This window comes from Geospiza fortis, unplaced genomic scaffold, assembly GCF_000277835.1.
Source record: "Geospiza fortis unplaced genomic scaffold, GeoFor_1.0 scaffold614, whole genome shotgun sequence".
In the NCBI taxonomy this organism is placed as follows: Eukaryota; Metazoa; Chordata; class Aves; order Passeriformes; family Thraupidae; genus Geospiza; species Geospiza fortis.
Window position 1 is genome coordinate 340,884 of NW_005054488.1, and position 16,243 is coordinate 357,126.

General features: G+C 41.9%; 1 long non-coding RNA gene across 1 annotated transcript in view; it reads left to right on the forward strand.

The window, feature by feature from the left end:
- The first annotated feature begins 13,729 nt into the window (after nt 1–13,729).
- LOC115948722 overlaps nt 13,730–16,243 on the forward strand; it is a 38,337-nt gene continuing 35,823 nt past the window's right edge. The window contains exons 1-2 of the long non-coding RNA XR_004082511.1: nt 13,730–13,745; nt 14,919–15,020. This is a non-coding gene — a long non-coding RNA (uncharacterized LOC115948722). The remainder of the gene's footprint in view (nt 13,746–14,918; nt 15,021–16,243) is intronic.

The following is a 16,243-nucleotide window of genomic DNA, read 5'->3' on the forward strand; positions in this document are numbered from 1 at the left end:
CCTGCGGCAGGAGCTGCCTGGCCCGCCCTAGCTGCGCCAGCTGTGTTACCTCTTTGCTGGCCAGAAGGAAAAAGAGGAAGTTCTCAGGTTTCTTTCCTCTTTAACATGTGTTTTTTCACAGAGGCGCGTCCAGCTTTCCAGTGGCTGGAAGGTTTGCATCACTTCTGTGAATGCCTCCCATACAAAACCATCACAGACAGTAAATGAGGGATGGCAGGAGGGCAGAAAGAAATAGGAGGTGATTGCAGCTTCTTATTATTTAGCAAGAGACAGCGACAACAGCTTAGAAGCGGGGACAGTCAAAGGAGTCATCCCGGGGGGAAGGTGTGTGCTTGAGAACCTCGGGGAAAAGGAAGGAGAAATGAAGAGATGCTAGCAGCAGCACAGTCCTAAGCAATTGCCTGTGTTATCCCACACACTCGTAACTCTCCAGCCTTGAGACAGATCTCTTGGTGACATTCCTAAACAGTTGTTTACCTTAAACAAGACCTGAACCATGTTCAGCAACATGCTGGTTCCTAATAAAAGGAACAGGCTGGATTCTAGGGTATTCAAAGGATATTCAAAGTATTTAAAGTTTTTCAAGTGCTACTGTAATCAACCTGGAGGAGAATAAAGATTCTGAAAGGCAAACAGGAAGGTGCAGGAAGATGCTCCCCCATAGGCTGGCTCTCTGAGGAGAAAAGCCTGACGTGTAATTGTTGTTAGTTCCCAATAGATGGCTCCCAGAATAAAGAGGGGACGGCAGCGCTGAGGGCACATATCACAGTAATGTCACGACTAGCAGTTCTGTGTGATCAGAAGACAATGCTACAATGTACCCCAAAACTGTAACCTTAGTGCAGGCCCCAACAGTGACAAACATCGCCCCAGGAAACACCGGCTGCGAGCGAGGTGGGACAGCACAACCTGACCACAAGCACAGCAGCTCAGAGAGCAAATAAATCAACAGTGGCACCACTGGTTATTAAACCACTGCAATGGATGCTTATAACAAATCTGGTTTAACATGCTCTGCTCATATCTGCTGTTACAGCAAATCTCCAAGCCCTACACTGGCAGCAAAAAAGGACGGTTGTGGTTTGCTTACTTGGGTGAGCAACCAAGTACCATGCAGCTACTCACTCACATCCCTGCTGCTGTGGGACTGGAAGAAGAGACAGGGAACAAGGAAAAAACTTGGGGGTTGAGAAAAGAGCATTTTAGTAATTGAAACGAAGTGAAAAATAATAATACTTATGATCAATTATAATAATAACAACATATAATGCTGCTGCTAATAGTAATAAAGATTAATAAAACTCAGGGCAAAAAAACTGCCAAAACCAAAGAATTAATGCACAATACAGGTGCTCTTTGCTTGCTGACTGATGCCCAGCCCATCCCTGAACAGCAGTCAGCCCCTTCCAGATAGCTCCCCCCTCAGTTTATATATTGAGCATATGCTAAAAAATTCATTCTATCCCAGCCAAAACCTGGACAATTTGTGAGGCCTGCAAAACATCCACCAAATGTCTAGTAACATCCACCTGTAACAATTCTTATAATAAGTCTCTGTTCAAAAAAGCATAGGGGCATCTTTCCTGGCTGGTTCTGGCAGGGAGCTGTGCTGCATCTAACAGGATGAGCATGTGGGAGAAGCTGTGGGAAGTGTACTGAAGCTGTGCCTTGCCCAGGGTTAGCAGCTGTCTTTGGGCAGGCTGGTCGGTGCACATGTGCTGCCATTGCTGGGGCTGCTCATAGCTAAATAGTGCCAGCTCTTGAAGGGCAATGATGCCTGCTGCTGTGTGTTAGGTGGTTCCCCTGCAGGGGATATCTGTGCTGCAGATACATGCAGTGTAGAATAATAATCACCTCTCCCACTACCGAGCTCTATTTGGGCCTTGAAACCTTCACTGGGTGTAGGAGAAAACAAGTAGATGCCTGTCCCAACTGGTACTTTTACAAATCTGCTAAACTTGCCAGGTGCTCTGAAACCCGGTTATTGCACGAATTTTGTTGGAGAGGAAGGGAAAGTCTTAATGCGTAACTTAAAATCATATGTAGGAAGGTGGCAGGAAAAAACAATCAGCCTAATGTTGTGGCTGAATGAATTTTGTCAAGGACACGAGCAAACACATAATTGTCAGTTTGATTGCAGTTCACAGCCAGGAAAAACTGTGTGCTTGCTGGACTCCATCAGGAACACCTGTTAGCCAGAGGGATTCCTCTCTGAGAAAGCCGACAACTCCTTCCCAAAAGGGAGATTTTTTTCAAATGCTGGTGTTTCCCCAGGCTGTTGCTGGAGGTTGCAAATCCAAAGCACCGAAGGGGTGCTAACAAGTGGGAGCAGAGATGCCAAGTGAGGCAGAACTGAGGCGCGGCACTGAGCAGCGAGGGAGGCAGGCACACAGCAGGAGGCCTTCCAGCCCTGCACGCAGGATAGACGGGAGATGGCTGAACCACAACGGGAACACAGATCTGCTTCTCTGCATTGCATATCCCAGTGTAGTGATTTCTGCCAAATTTGCCCTAAACCAGGACAGAGGCCTTGATCACAGAATGTAAAAGTAGATGTTAAGTGGTGTGTATTCTGTAGAAATATTTGGACATGCGTGATATTATTACACACATTGCAGAGTAGGCACTAAAGCATGAATTTGGGAAGGTTTACAGGGCATGAGGCTGTAAAGGAATTATGCCCATTCTATAAAGCAAGAGCTGTAAATCTTGTGAAATTTTCCAGCCATGTAAAATTTACTAACAATTGGTACAACTGCTTGAATATTACTTTTCTTTTGTTAACAGTTTATGTGAAATGGTTCTCTTTTGTCCCTTTGGCTATTCTTTCCACTGGCTCAGTCGAGTAGTTGTTGAAGTAAAGGTCTCTTAGGGGGCACAGTTGTTTGCAGCATGGGCAGCATGGAGCAGAATGTGTGTATGTGACTTACACAAATAACAATAGTAAACAGTTCATGGCCTTTAAAAGATGAGTGACTTGCACAGAAATTTGAAAGAGCTCAAGGAGTGGTCTTAAATAGTTTTGTCAGTCTCCACAAAATTCCAAAGCTTGTAAGGATGTTGTCTTTGGGTCCTTTGACTATTAAATATGTATTCCCAGTTTCTGTGGCTTAGTGGAGAAGTTACTAGTGTTAGTTCAGACTCTGAGATGTAGAATAAGAGGGAAGGAAAATGAAGAATTTCAGGTGGCATGACCAAACCGTGTGATAACACAGTAACTTAGTACAAAGAAGTTTATGGACACTTACTCTTGTAATGTTTTTTTACTTTGCAAATCTGTCCCACTAAAAAGCTATATAAACTTACAGAAGATCTTACTGGGAATGTATCCTTATTTCATTTTCGCTGACAATCAACAGTAAAGACACCATCCTCTCTGGGAAACCTAAGAGTTATTGAGTAGATTTTAATAGCAATAATAAAGATGTTCTTATTTATAAAAACATTTGTGATACTATAAACCTAGGTTCACTCGGAACACTGAGTCACATCAGAAGCTCTAAGCAGGATGAGTAAGATGCTGCATCAAGCAGGAATTCTTATTGTGCAACAAAAGTAACATTAGAGAGAGATTTTCCTAATGGTGACTGAGTTATAATTTAATCATATCTATGCCTGTATGCAAGCATTTTGGTCAAAAGGAGCAATATCTGCTCTGTGGTACAACAGCTGCGTTCATTTGTTTGCTTTGACTGTAAGCTTTGGCAAATGTGATATTTCTTTGCCCAGCTTTCTCCCTAGTGGATGGTGCCATTTGTCCTCACACTGAAAATTTAAGTTAGCTTTGCATCGCTCAGTGTGACATTTTCATATTTTCTTCTGAGTTGACTATCAATGAGATAATTCAAAATCCAGGATGTTGCTTGGTAAACAGGATGTGCTTGGAAATGCAATATGAGGACTGCCCACGATTTCTTTACTGTGCCCCTCTGTTGGACAGTCCTGCACGTTGTTCAGCACAACTGCTGCCCTATTCACTGCTTTTACTGCAGCAGGTACAGCCTTTCCTCAGGATTTGAATTCACTTGGAAAGGAGTTCTTGCCCTAGACACATTTACACCTGTGCTCAGAAATGATACAGGTATTGTCCTCCATGAATTATTGCCAACTTTCATTGGCTGTTTGTTTGATGACAGTGAAGTTCAACAGTCACAGATGTTTACACTCATCTCAGCTGAACCTGTTCAGATTTGGTTCATAGTATAAATCTGTTAATTATTGCAAAAAAGGGAAACTTCTATGAAGACAATGCATATTGAATTTATGCAGGGTCTGCAATTATAACATGTAATTCTTACAATATAAGAAACAAAACTATGTTACAGTTATAAATTCTGTGTTGGAAGTACTTTGTCCTTGAAAAGCCTGACAAGGGCTGCCTCCCACAGAGACTGAGTAATAACAAGCTTTTAAAAAGGATTAGCAATGTAGTGTTTGATGGAATGGGACCTAACCCTGACTATGACTTTATCATTCCACCAAAGTGTAAATGCTAAATAAAATGGAAAGTAAATTAAAAATCTCCTGAGGTAGCATCAAAATTGTTGTAGTAAGATGAATATTGTGAAAAGATAAATAAAGCTGGCAGATACTGAAATATGCTTTTCATTGTAACTTGACATTACTTTTTAATTGGCTCCTAAAAGGTGCAACGTAACAAATGAGTTGTTGAGGTCCCAGAAGCAGCTCTTGTCTGTGAACAGTGTGTGTTAGTTACTGTGTTGTTTTCAGGACTGACTTGTGGCTCTTACAACCCTTGTCAGTGTAAAAACCTCCTGGGAGTCTCTGCCAAGCTGTGTGCTCGGGTTCAGTTCCCGTATGGACTGGCTCTGTGGGAGATGTGCCTTCTTAGCTTACCTTCAGAGAGTCCCTGGAACTGGCTAGCTCCGCTCAGGACGAGCTGCAGATGAGCTCTGTCCGCAGGACAGGTGCCCCTGCCCTGAGCTTCGTGAACTGTCGCCCATGCAGGTGTGTGCTCCCGGCCTGCCTGTGCTGCTGCCTGGTGCTGCCGCGGGAGGCAGCTGTTGGTGCTGAGCAAGGTCACTAAGCCCACGTGCTCAGTGCTCATCACTTTGCTTTTAGGTTTTCCAATTTGATGAGGCAAACACCCATCTTCTTCTGTATTTCCTATTTTGGAAGGCAGGATTTATATTTATAATTGTTTGTACTGACACAAGATTTGGAGGACCATTGTGTACAGTCTTTGATCACTGAAGTCATTGACTTTGTTTCTCGCTTTTAAGTGCATATGTATTGAATGCTGGGTACATCACATGCATTCCATCATTATTTTTTTCATTTCAAAATCTCACAGAAATATTACGTGAAAAATGAGATCAAAGCTAAAATTTAGTTGATTTACATCTGTGTGGCCTTCAGTAAGGCTGCATGTGTACAGTCAAGGATTATAAGTCAATTTTAGCCTCATATTTTAACACTTTAGTCTTATATCTATATTGAAAATATTTTTTGCTAATGTAAGAGCTTTTTATTGCATTTCAACCCAAAAAAGCATCCTGTTACTGCAAAACTGATTGACACTTTTCAGTTAAAGCTCTTGTTTATTAAAAGCTTTTGCAGCTTATTTAAGTGAAAGTTCAAATGCTACTTTTACTGAATGTCTATTTTTGGATGTGTATAAAAACAAGCTAACAGAGAATCTGTTTCCTTAAATTAAAATACCTTTTTTTCCTTTCCCATCAGAGAGCGTTCCTCTTTCAAGGCAGCCTTCAGAAAAATTGTATCCGGATTCTTATCCTGATTGTTGGTATTCCATTTTTTGAACGAGCTGAGCAGCAGCCCTTACAAAGTCATGCTGGAAGGCTGAGACAGCAGTTGCAGAGTTAGTTGCTTGTGAATCAGTATGAGCAGTCTCAGAGTTGGAGTTTAGCAGGTAGTGCTAATGACTGAGGAGAGTGCTGAGCAAATGTGAGGCACTGTTGGGCAGACGAGCAGTGCCACAGGAGCCGAAGGTGCTCTTCAGCTGCTCCAGTCCCTTCAAAGAGGAACAGCCCCACAGTCCCGGGATTGCTGGCCCTGGATCCCAGCCTGGTTTGTCTCCTCCGCAGTTCTGGGCAGGCAAACAGGCGCCTCTGACATGGCTTGTGTGTGCTTGGTGAAAATCAGTGTCCCGTGCCCCGGCTGCTGCAAGCCAGAGGGCTGAGCTGAGAGTGGAACAGGAGGGCTGCTCTCTGTCCAGCTGGAAGGGAGCAGCTCCTTTGTGCAAAAGCTCAAATGCCCCAGAAGAGCTTGTGGGGCCAGGACAGCTGATTTAAAAAAAAAATGGGTTGCACAATGACACAGACAAAAAAGCTGCAAGTACATCCTTCACTTCACACATTAAACTAAGAGAGCAACTAATAAATACATTGAACGTTTTATTTGATTGTTATCACAGGTATTCCTTATGGCGTATTTCCGTATGTGTGTGCTACCTGACTGTGACCTAAATTGACTCTTCCACCTTCTACATCATTAATGAAGTTGAAATGACTTAAGTACAAAGTCAAGTCATATTACTGAAATGGAATGTGTTGTTATTAACATGTTATCTAATTTGCATAATGAAATCAGATGGCTTTAGAATGTTTAAGCTTTTTTATTTTATATCTAATTGTCATTGTGTCTTTCATTATTAACTAAAAATGTTACAAGAATAATGTGTATGAACTTTTGGAGTGATTGATTTAAAACTGAAAGCCAAAGCAAATTAAGTGCCTTGTACTGAGGTGATCTGGCACCAGTGAAGGACAGTAATGGTTTTAAGACTAATTGATTTAACCTTAAACTTATTACTAGATCTGATGTTAAAATAAAACTGAAAGCTTAAGCTAGAAAACAGACATGTCTTACATAAGTCTGACAGAAGTTGCCTGCATACAAACAGCTGAGTCACCTTGTAAACAATGTAGAAAGCAGATACATTTTTGCTTAATCTTGCCTTAACAGTGCAGCTGGGGGTAAGAATTGGATTTATTCTGTAAATCTGGATGTTCAAAAAGTGATTGTTTTAGTGGAAATCAACGAGCACTGAGCTGTTGGTGTAAATGTGCTAATTGGAGAAGCAGGTGGTTGACAATGTGTAGCTATTTGTAGGTCAATCTCCAGGTGGGCTGTATGTGGACTTTTGCACATGTAGCTCCTGTAGTCTGGTTTACAGCACCACCTTTTGAGTTTAATGCCTTTCAGAAATGTCTTCTGGTCCTAAATGGGCTGCAGCAGATCTGTGCTGCTCCCTCAGTAGTTGCTAACAGGTAACAGGCGAAATTCTCCTGTTTCTGGAGCATTTCCTAAAAGGCACCAAAAGAACACAAGTAAAAACCTACTGGCCCTAATGGAGCTGGTGAAAAACCTTTTATTACTCAGTCTTTTGTAGGCTCAGCTCCTCAGGCACCACTGGCTTAAATGAACTGCAAAGTTTATGACCAAGCTTCTTACAATACTGTGAAAACTGCTTTGAGTAAATCTGTAAAACAGGGACTTCCCAGGAAATGGTATGGAGCAAATGGCATTAATTAGAGAGGAATACACCATGAAAACCTGGGCATGAAAATTCCTTGAAGAAGTCCAGTGAATTTGTTGTAGTTGTAATTTTGCGATGTGTATATCTTAGATTGCTGCGGGCCTGCCATAACGTTGGAACTAAATCCAATAAAAGTGTAGGATAAGAGAGGTTGTGCAAAGTGCTGAGGTGCAGACTGCCTGTAGACAGGCCAAAGCTTTCTGGGGTTGAAGTGGAGTCTTAGATCCATCCTCTGAGGGACAACAGCAGAAGTCAGAGCCTCTCTAGTCACTGACTCATTGGAGGGCTGAAGAGGGCTATATTAAGTAGGTATTACTTAGCACGCAATTTCTATTTCTCTCAGAATTAATTGGCAGCTTGTAAGGAAATTACTGCGTTACTGTTCAGCACCTGATTTGCTTTTAGCAGCCCACATGTCTACTTTCCTCTCACGATTAAATTACATCTTTTACAATTAATCCCAAAGTTTGCAAGTTACAGTTGAAAGAAATGGCTTACTTATCTCTAGTATAATCCATGAGCTGAGGAAAGCAGCAATACCATTCAATCAAAATTCTTTAAAATTAGCTTATATGGAAAGGATGGTACCAAGAAATTCAACCTAAAATGTCTAAATGTACTTTATTTTTGATGGACAAGTGTTAATTTTCATAAGAATTATTCAGGGCTCAGTTGAGGTATTGTAATTCAATTTTCAAGAGAAGATAAGCCTTGGAGTTAGAATGAAAGGTATTTAAACAGGTATTACTATTATGAAGATGAAGAAAATATCTACAGTATCTGTCAGGAGTAAGTTTTCTCCTGTCCATAACTTTTATATAATTTTGAAAAGTTGCACAAGTATTTTGACTTGCTAAACAAAAATCTCAACTCCACAAACTTTCCATGATTTCGAAGATCAGACCGTGATCAAAAACACCAATTGTGGCATTAAAGAGGAAAACCTGTGATTGTGAACAATTCCTGGTCTCTAGGAGGTACTAAATCTAGACTGAAAGTTCCTTGGCAAAGTAGTAATCCCAGCAGCTCTGCACTGGTTCTGTCCAGGTGTGCTGTAGGCAGGAGCGTCTGACTCTGCTGACGTGCAGCTGATTTGGCACATGGCAGCACTTTGATCTGTGCTGTTCTGGGCTCAGGGTGTCTCTGGTAGCTGTGTCAGTGCTCGCAGGCACAGGGTGTGACCCGTGGTATCCTACATGGGGCTGGGAGCTGGACTCTAGGATCCTGATGTGCCCCTCCCACTTCAGGAGGTTCTGTGGTAACAGCCAGCGTGTGGGGTTTGATGCCAGATTTGATTTGCCTTGCTTTGCCACGTGGTTCGGCAGTACTCACATGCTCCAGTGCTTAAAATTACATAGAACCATGTATTGCTCTTTTCCTTCAAGCAAAGTTTGTTTTAGGATGTTTTAGGATGCAGCCCCTGTTAGGGGAGGGAAGCTTTCCATGTTCTTAGAGTGATAGGCAGATGAGGTTCAGGAAGAAAAGGCTTGTAGAAACCTTCTGAGAATTTGCAGCTCACACAGAGAAACTGAGAAGCTGCTCAGGTGAGCAGGGAGCAGACCCAGCCAAACCTCAGAGGTGCTGAAGAGAAAAACTTCCTAAGGGCCACAGAAGAGTAAAATGTGTGTTTTTCTGCAAACCAGAAAGCCAGAGCTGGCTAAAACTCTGCTGGAAGCATGAACTCCCTACAAACACTAAAAGCTCTGTTCCTATCCGGTCCCTATGACAGCTGCCATAAGGTGTAGCTCTCACTTCCCTGGTTAAGTTACAGCATGGAGAGTCAATGTGGGCTCTGAATGGGTGCACAGAAATTTTTTTTATCTGGTTTGGACTGAAAACTCAATTTGGAGCTGAGGGATCTTTGTCAGTGAGTTTGTTTGTTTGGTTTTTTTTTTTTTTTTTAATTAAAATTGGTAACTTTCCTAAAAGGTCAGGCCTCAGTAGAAAGGTGTATTTGCAAAGAAGAATCTTTCAAGAGAACTTCTAATTTGGCTGTACTTTTGTTTCACACATAATATAGGAATATGTTCTTTTAAAGTAGCTATTTGATCTGGGGAAATTAACAGTCCTTAAGGTTTATTCTGGTTTTACTGATAACCATTTTAAAAGCTTGAAATCTGCTGAATATTGAAGGAACAGCTGCTGTAGCAAATCTACCCTTTGATGCAAGTGGCATAAAACATGAGGAGGTCTGGAAACTGAGAAATTACTTGACTTTAAGGTAGGAAAACCCCAAGCAGGTCCCATTAACAACCTGTTCAGAAAAAATCAGGCCATAAAGAGAATAATTTTGAGAAGACTCAAGCATAAGTTTTTCAATAAATTCAAAAGTGACATTGAATGTTGCATTTGCTTTTAGTGGAGGAGAGGAAGAAAAGCTATGATTGGTAAAAGTCTGGGCTGGAATTGGAGCTTAATGTTCTCAGTTGTGTTTTCCTACTCAGCTGAGGTTTGGAAGCCACTTGTCACAGTGTGTAAAATGCACAGTGCCAGGGACAGTCCCTTTCTCCACTCCACATCTGTTACCAATATTGAAGTAGATTAAGTGTAAACAACGTCCGGAAACAGTTGGGATGCAAACTTCCTGTCTTTATTATTTATTCATATGAAACAGAACATTCAATCTAATAGTGCTTGCATTGAAGTCTAACTGAAGTTTTGTTTGTTACCTGTTGGTGTCAGATGAAGATGTAGCTCTGAACTTCAACTGCATTTTGCTTAGAGAGAAACAACCCCTTGTCCAACTGGATTAGTTTATAAGCTACAACAGCTCCTGAACAGACTTGTCTTTGACTTCAGTTGCAATCTCAGGTGGGGGAAACAGTTCTGGAAACAGTTGCACAGAACCTGACATGATTTTCCCATTGTTTTAAATGAGCTATTCCAATATTTTGATGTACTTCTGGCAGTTAGAGCACAGAGACATGTAAGCGTCTGTCAATATGTGCAGTAACTTCTAGTGCATCTAAGAAAATATACTGGGAGCAAGAAACAAGGAAAGGGAAGAAATGAATGGCAATAATAGCATAAATGGACAAAGCTTGCGGCTTAAGTCTCTGTTTTCCTTTGAAATAGTACCTTCTACAACCTGGATGAGAGTAAGCAGTCTTTATGTGGATTACCGTCAACATTTTCAGCTGTGATGTTGAAAATGTTTTTTCAGTGTTTTCCCCCTAGGTACGAACTGGGTTATAGTAATCACAGGAGACTTCCTTTATTTAGTATTTATTGAAAAATTTTAAATGAAATGGATGCCATCCTTCAGTCCTGCTGATTTATGTTCTCAAATGAAGTAATTAAAAAGGGCCCAGAGAAGATTCCTGCCCCACTTAGGACTGTAAAAAGCTTGTGATGGTTTTGGAACCTGGTGAAATGATAGGCTGATGATACTACTACTGATTTAAATGAAATTTTACTGAATTAACTAATTATTGCAAGAGAGATGGAGATGATCATTGTACTGCAATCCTTGTTCTAAGACATAGATAAAAAAACTCTGCATTTGTTACAACACAAATAGCAGAATAAAACAAAACTCTAAAGTCACGATTTCCTTTTAGAATTTGAAGAAAACAGGAAAAAAGGCTTAATGAGTGTCATGGAAATGTTGCTGTGGAAACAAGAAAAGCAACAATGAAGAAAAAAACATATTTGAGGAGATATTTTAATTTAATTTATTTAATTTTAATTTTCTGTGGAAAAGTTCAAGAACCAAAGTTTATTTGCTATAAACCAAAAAGTTTATTTGCTATATTAAATATCTGTAAAATTATATGCCAAGGAAGCAAAATTGATGAACAGAATGATTCTGTAATTGAGAAAAAAAAAAGACAGGAATTTGAAGTTGCAATGATGTGCTGGATTGGAGGAAATGCTCTGTTTTCTAACCGCTCGCAGCGTGTGCTCTGTGAAGAGATATTGATTTGCATGGTCAAGTAGAGCAGCAAATGTGTGAGGAGTACCCCATGACAAAATGCCTTCTGTGCCAGTAAATCTGCTCTCTGCAGCTTGTTGGATGGGATGTCTAGAAGCAGAAAATGGCATTGCGGCTCCCAAAGATGAGATTCTGTGCAGCCAAGTTACGCGTTAACAAAACTGAAATCCATAGCAGGATTTTCATCAGGATATATCACGTCCTCATTTTCTTTATACCCTGGTTGATGTGCCATAACAAGAACACCAGTAAGAACAGTAAAAGAAAAAAGCCAGGCTATTCATAATGCTGCTGCTCAGGCAGAGTCATCTGAGAGCTGCAAGCATGAGCGCTGCCATGCCAGGATTGATGGGCTCCTACTCACCCTGTTATTGTTTTGTGCCTTTCTTTGCAAAGCACAGTGACCATAAGTTGGCTCAAAGCTTCCAGAGCTTATCGCTATATCTACTGTCAAGTTTCAATTTTGGATCTTGGTCATGTTGTACTTTCCAGTGTTTTCAAAGACTTGTTGGAGGAGTTGGGGATGTAATAGAAATGTTCTGAGTGAAGAGGAGTCGCAGTAAAAGGCAGCATGGTGGTGTAAAGGAGGGGGAGGTCACTTTTTTAGGAAACATTGAATATCCCGGCTTGAAAGGGACCCAAAAGTGCACTCGTGCATGAAGTAATTGGGCACTCCTGCAGAATTATTGTGTGCTCATGTGTGCTATAATTGCCCACATTGCACTTGGTGACTGCCTAGCTCCCTGATTTGTTGAGGTCTCTCTGCAGGACCCCTCTGCCTTCGAGGGAGTCAGCTCCTCCCAGTCTGATGGTGCTGGTAAACTTACTTTGAAGATATCCTAGTTCTGCATTGCTGAGAAGGATGCTGGAGAGCACAGGGCCGAGGGTGGAGCCCTGCAGAACCCCACTAGTGACTGGTCAGCAGCCTGATGTGACCCTCTCACTGTAACCCTTGGGGCCCAGTGGCTCACCCATCGCATGACAGGATGGAGTCTTGGTGGCACGTTCCCTCCTGTAGCCAGGGAGTTTAAACTCCATTGCTTTATGGTCACTGTGGCCAAGATGGCTGCTAATGGCCACAGCAGTCATGAGAACCTCTCTGTTAACAAGCAGCAGGTCACAGAGGGCACCTTGCCTGGTCGGCTCCCTCCATAGCTGCGCCTTGTCCTTCTATCCAGGCGCTTCAGGGACCTGTTTGTACCAGCCGCAGGGTATTCCTGTAACCCACCCAGTCAGGGAGCTTTCCTCAAATCCTGTGGGCTAAATACAAGAGAAACTGGGAAGACTCACTTCATTTCACAGTATTTCACTTTCTATTTTACAATTACGAGGAATTATATTTAGAAGGAAGTGTTAAATGGCATTCAGCACTCTGAGATGGAGTTTTTCTAGGTAGTTGTTGAATGTCTGCAGACAAAATCCTCTCCCAGCAGTTCTTTGCACAAGGCTCCATTGCAGTACAGATGTTTTGGTAATGAGATGAGACTTATTATGAGACTGAAATTAATTTCTTTGTTAAATTTATCTGTATAGAGCAGTTATAAAATTGCTTACAGCAATCAAGATCCTGGTAGCTTGCCAGCTTTTTTTAACAGATAAGCAGTTTGGAAATAATTATTTTCCAATAGTGTCATTGAAGTTGAGAACATTTTTGTTCCTCCTACTCTTTCAGCTTTCTTGTTAATTAAGGGCGGGGGGGACACGTTTCTAGAGATGTGTAATGAACAGGCTGTGAATACCAAGTGTGAATATTGTAGTTCTTTCTCCCCTCAAGCATTCCTATGGTATTACAATACTTGAGCAGAACGACTTCTGTACTGCTCTGTTCTAGTTTTAGTGATATTTAAAGTATGTTAGTGTCCTGGATTGCTAAGGAAATTGTATTCTATTTGCCATCTGTATGGCAGTTGTCTTCTGTTAAGAGGGCAGTTTTCCTTATTTCTTTCACAACCAATCCTCCCCCCAGGGAGACACCTGCTGATAATGGACTATTGAATGTCACTGCATGGCTGATAAGAACTACAGCATCCCATTGGGAGATGTGAGCCCAGACGGAGGAGCCAAGCATTGCTACCCAGATATAATCTGGCGATTCTGGAACACCAGCACAGCTTTCTCTACTGGGTTTCCCAGAGGAACAGCAGCTGCCTCTTCCCCTGGATCTTCAGAAGAAGACTTCACCTTTCTACCAGATCCCTGCTCCAACAGAACCACACCTGACACTCCGGGAGAACTGCAGCCACGATTCCAATTGCACTGCTACCAACACCCTGACCCACAGGGTGCCAGGTTGTATTCTGACTCTGTCAGTGTTGTTTTGGTTTACTGCATTGTTTATTTTATCTTTTTATTTTCTTCCCTAATAAAGAACTGTTAGTCCTGCTCCCATATTTTTGCCTGAGAGCCCCTTAATTTAAAATTTATAGCAATTCGGAGGGAAAGGGGTTTGCATTTTCCATTTCAGGGGAGGCTCCTGCCTTCCTTAGCAGACACCTGTCTTTCCAAACCAAGACAGTTAGAACCCATATCTACTGTACTATTAAGTAAATCTGCCCATGCACCTTTTTATTTAGCTGGGAAAGAGCATCTATGCTCTAAAATGATAAAAAGCTTAAAATTATGGAAAAGTAGTGCATAGACATATTAAAATGCATTTCATGCCTCTATACATTTCCCTAAATGCAAAGAGAGCAGGGACTGTACATAGCACATTACCTCTTCATGGGGTTATCGTGTGCATTTTAAACCAACATCCTTCCCCAGGTGCTGTGTGGAGCACACAGTCGCTTTGAGATGAAGGGACTGCTGGCCTGCCTCTGCTACAGACTGGAAGGGAAATGAAAATGCAATTAAAAAACCAGAAGACTGAGTAGGACATTGAAATCTGCAGGATATTATATCTTGAATTCAGTTACACACCTACTGGGGGTTTTTTCCTATTTTTCCCCCTTAATGTGAACGAAAGAGAAGTTTTGGTAAGTTAAAAAATCACATGGACAGTCAGTTTCTAAATATAGTAGCTTCTCAAAATATATCCCCAAATTCATGAATAAAAAGCTTTTATGAAAGCAACAGAGTTACAGGTAATATGTCGTAATTATTGACGAAACTGGGTGGGAAACAAAGCAAACAAAATGACTTTACTATCTTTGTTCTAATTTTGTTAAGAATGCATTGGGTTATTTGCAATGCAGTAGCTTTCAAAAGCAGTGTGAAAGTGTGGCAGTTAACAAGATATTAATAGAAAGAAAAACAATTTAGAAACGTTATTGATGCAAATGTATAGAGGTACCTGTTCTTTGGATTTTGTATTTCACTGACAGAGACAGCATGAACAGGCTTCTTCACCCAGTGACCCTAGGATTGTCCTGGGCTTGCTTCAAGAGAAATTTGAAGCAAGAAGAAATGTTTCTGTATGAGTCTTTTGCCAATCAAAAATCAGCCTTACTTTTCAAATTACAGAACTGCAAAGACACAGATGAGCCAAAAATGTGGAATGGACCAGAGACAAAGTCAGAGCAGATTCCAGCCAACATGAAGAGGTTTTTGACCACCTTGAAATTGGTAAATTTCTTGATGTTTTCCTTTTGGATTAAATCCTGGAGCACCCATGAGTCTCTATGATACATGAACAACATCTTGTATTCTCTCTATCTTCAGTGTTCCTGAGCTAAGGAATCAGACCTACACTATGTCCTTCTAAAAGCACCCTTAATTCAAATTAAAAACTCCAGAGGACTGGATTAGAAATTTCAAATTAATGCCCAGGACTCTTTCTGCATTGTAGTCTGCCTTTGGGATTTAACTGTCATTTCCCCCTTGCATACCTGCCATTCCAAAACCACCATGTAAATCCTCTTTCCAGAAGAATTACCCATGCGAAAGTGATCCTGCCAGCTCCAAGTAGCTCTGTGGGCAGATGACACACACACCTTTCCCACTGATGCACTTCAGTGTCTCTGTATTTATTCTAGTGGAACAGCTGTAAGGAATTAACTATACTGACTCTTGAAGCATTTACTTTCTAGAGATGCATTTTTTTTTGCAGGACATAAAGGTGTGGCCTCCTTGAAATGGCATAAGATGAGAGAGGGAGGAGGAGATGTGGCTGGGAGATGGGAAGTGAACTGCTCAAAAAGCAGGCACTGGCTTTGCCTTCTGCTGTCTCAGTGACAGCAAGGGTGCAGTGCTGGCACTTGGCAGGGTGTCCCTTTCTCCTGGGTGGGAAATGGGGACAAGAAGCATCACTGGGAAGGCACAGAGCTTGAAGGACAGACACAGGGTCACAGCAGGGCTGTGGGGGGAAACAAGCAGATACTAGGGATGTTTGTGAGAGGTGGGTGCTCAGCAGGCATGGAGCTTCATGGCAAATGTGGCATGGAGAAGGGCAGCACAGAGAAACAGCATTCACAAGTAGACCTGAGCAGGGAGCTGCAGTGATGGTACTTGCCACACTAGGTGTGTAAGCTGGGCTGCAGAATTTGGCTCTTGAAAAGCAGAGTTCCACGCACGTGAGCGAGGGTTAGGGTAAAAAGCACAGCAGAGTAAGGCTACAGCTGAGAACTCCTTTTGGCTCCAGCAGTGTTAGTGAACAAGTGATGTACAGTGCTGTGATGTAGAGGATGAGAGGCACTGCACAGGGGTCTCCCTGGGGACTTGCAAGAGCCTTTTGTCCCTGTGTGTTTTCCTGGCTGCCTTGGCTTAGGAAGTCAGCAGGAGTGCTAAGACTACAAGCTGTCCTTTTCTGGCAGGTTACATCTCCTTGCTGATGGCTTCCTTAGCCAGAG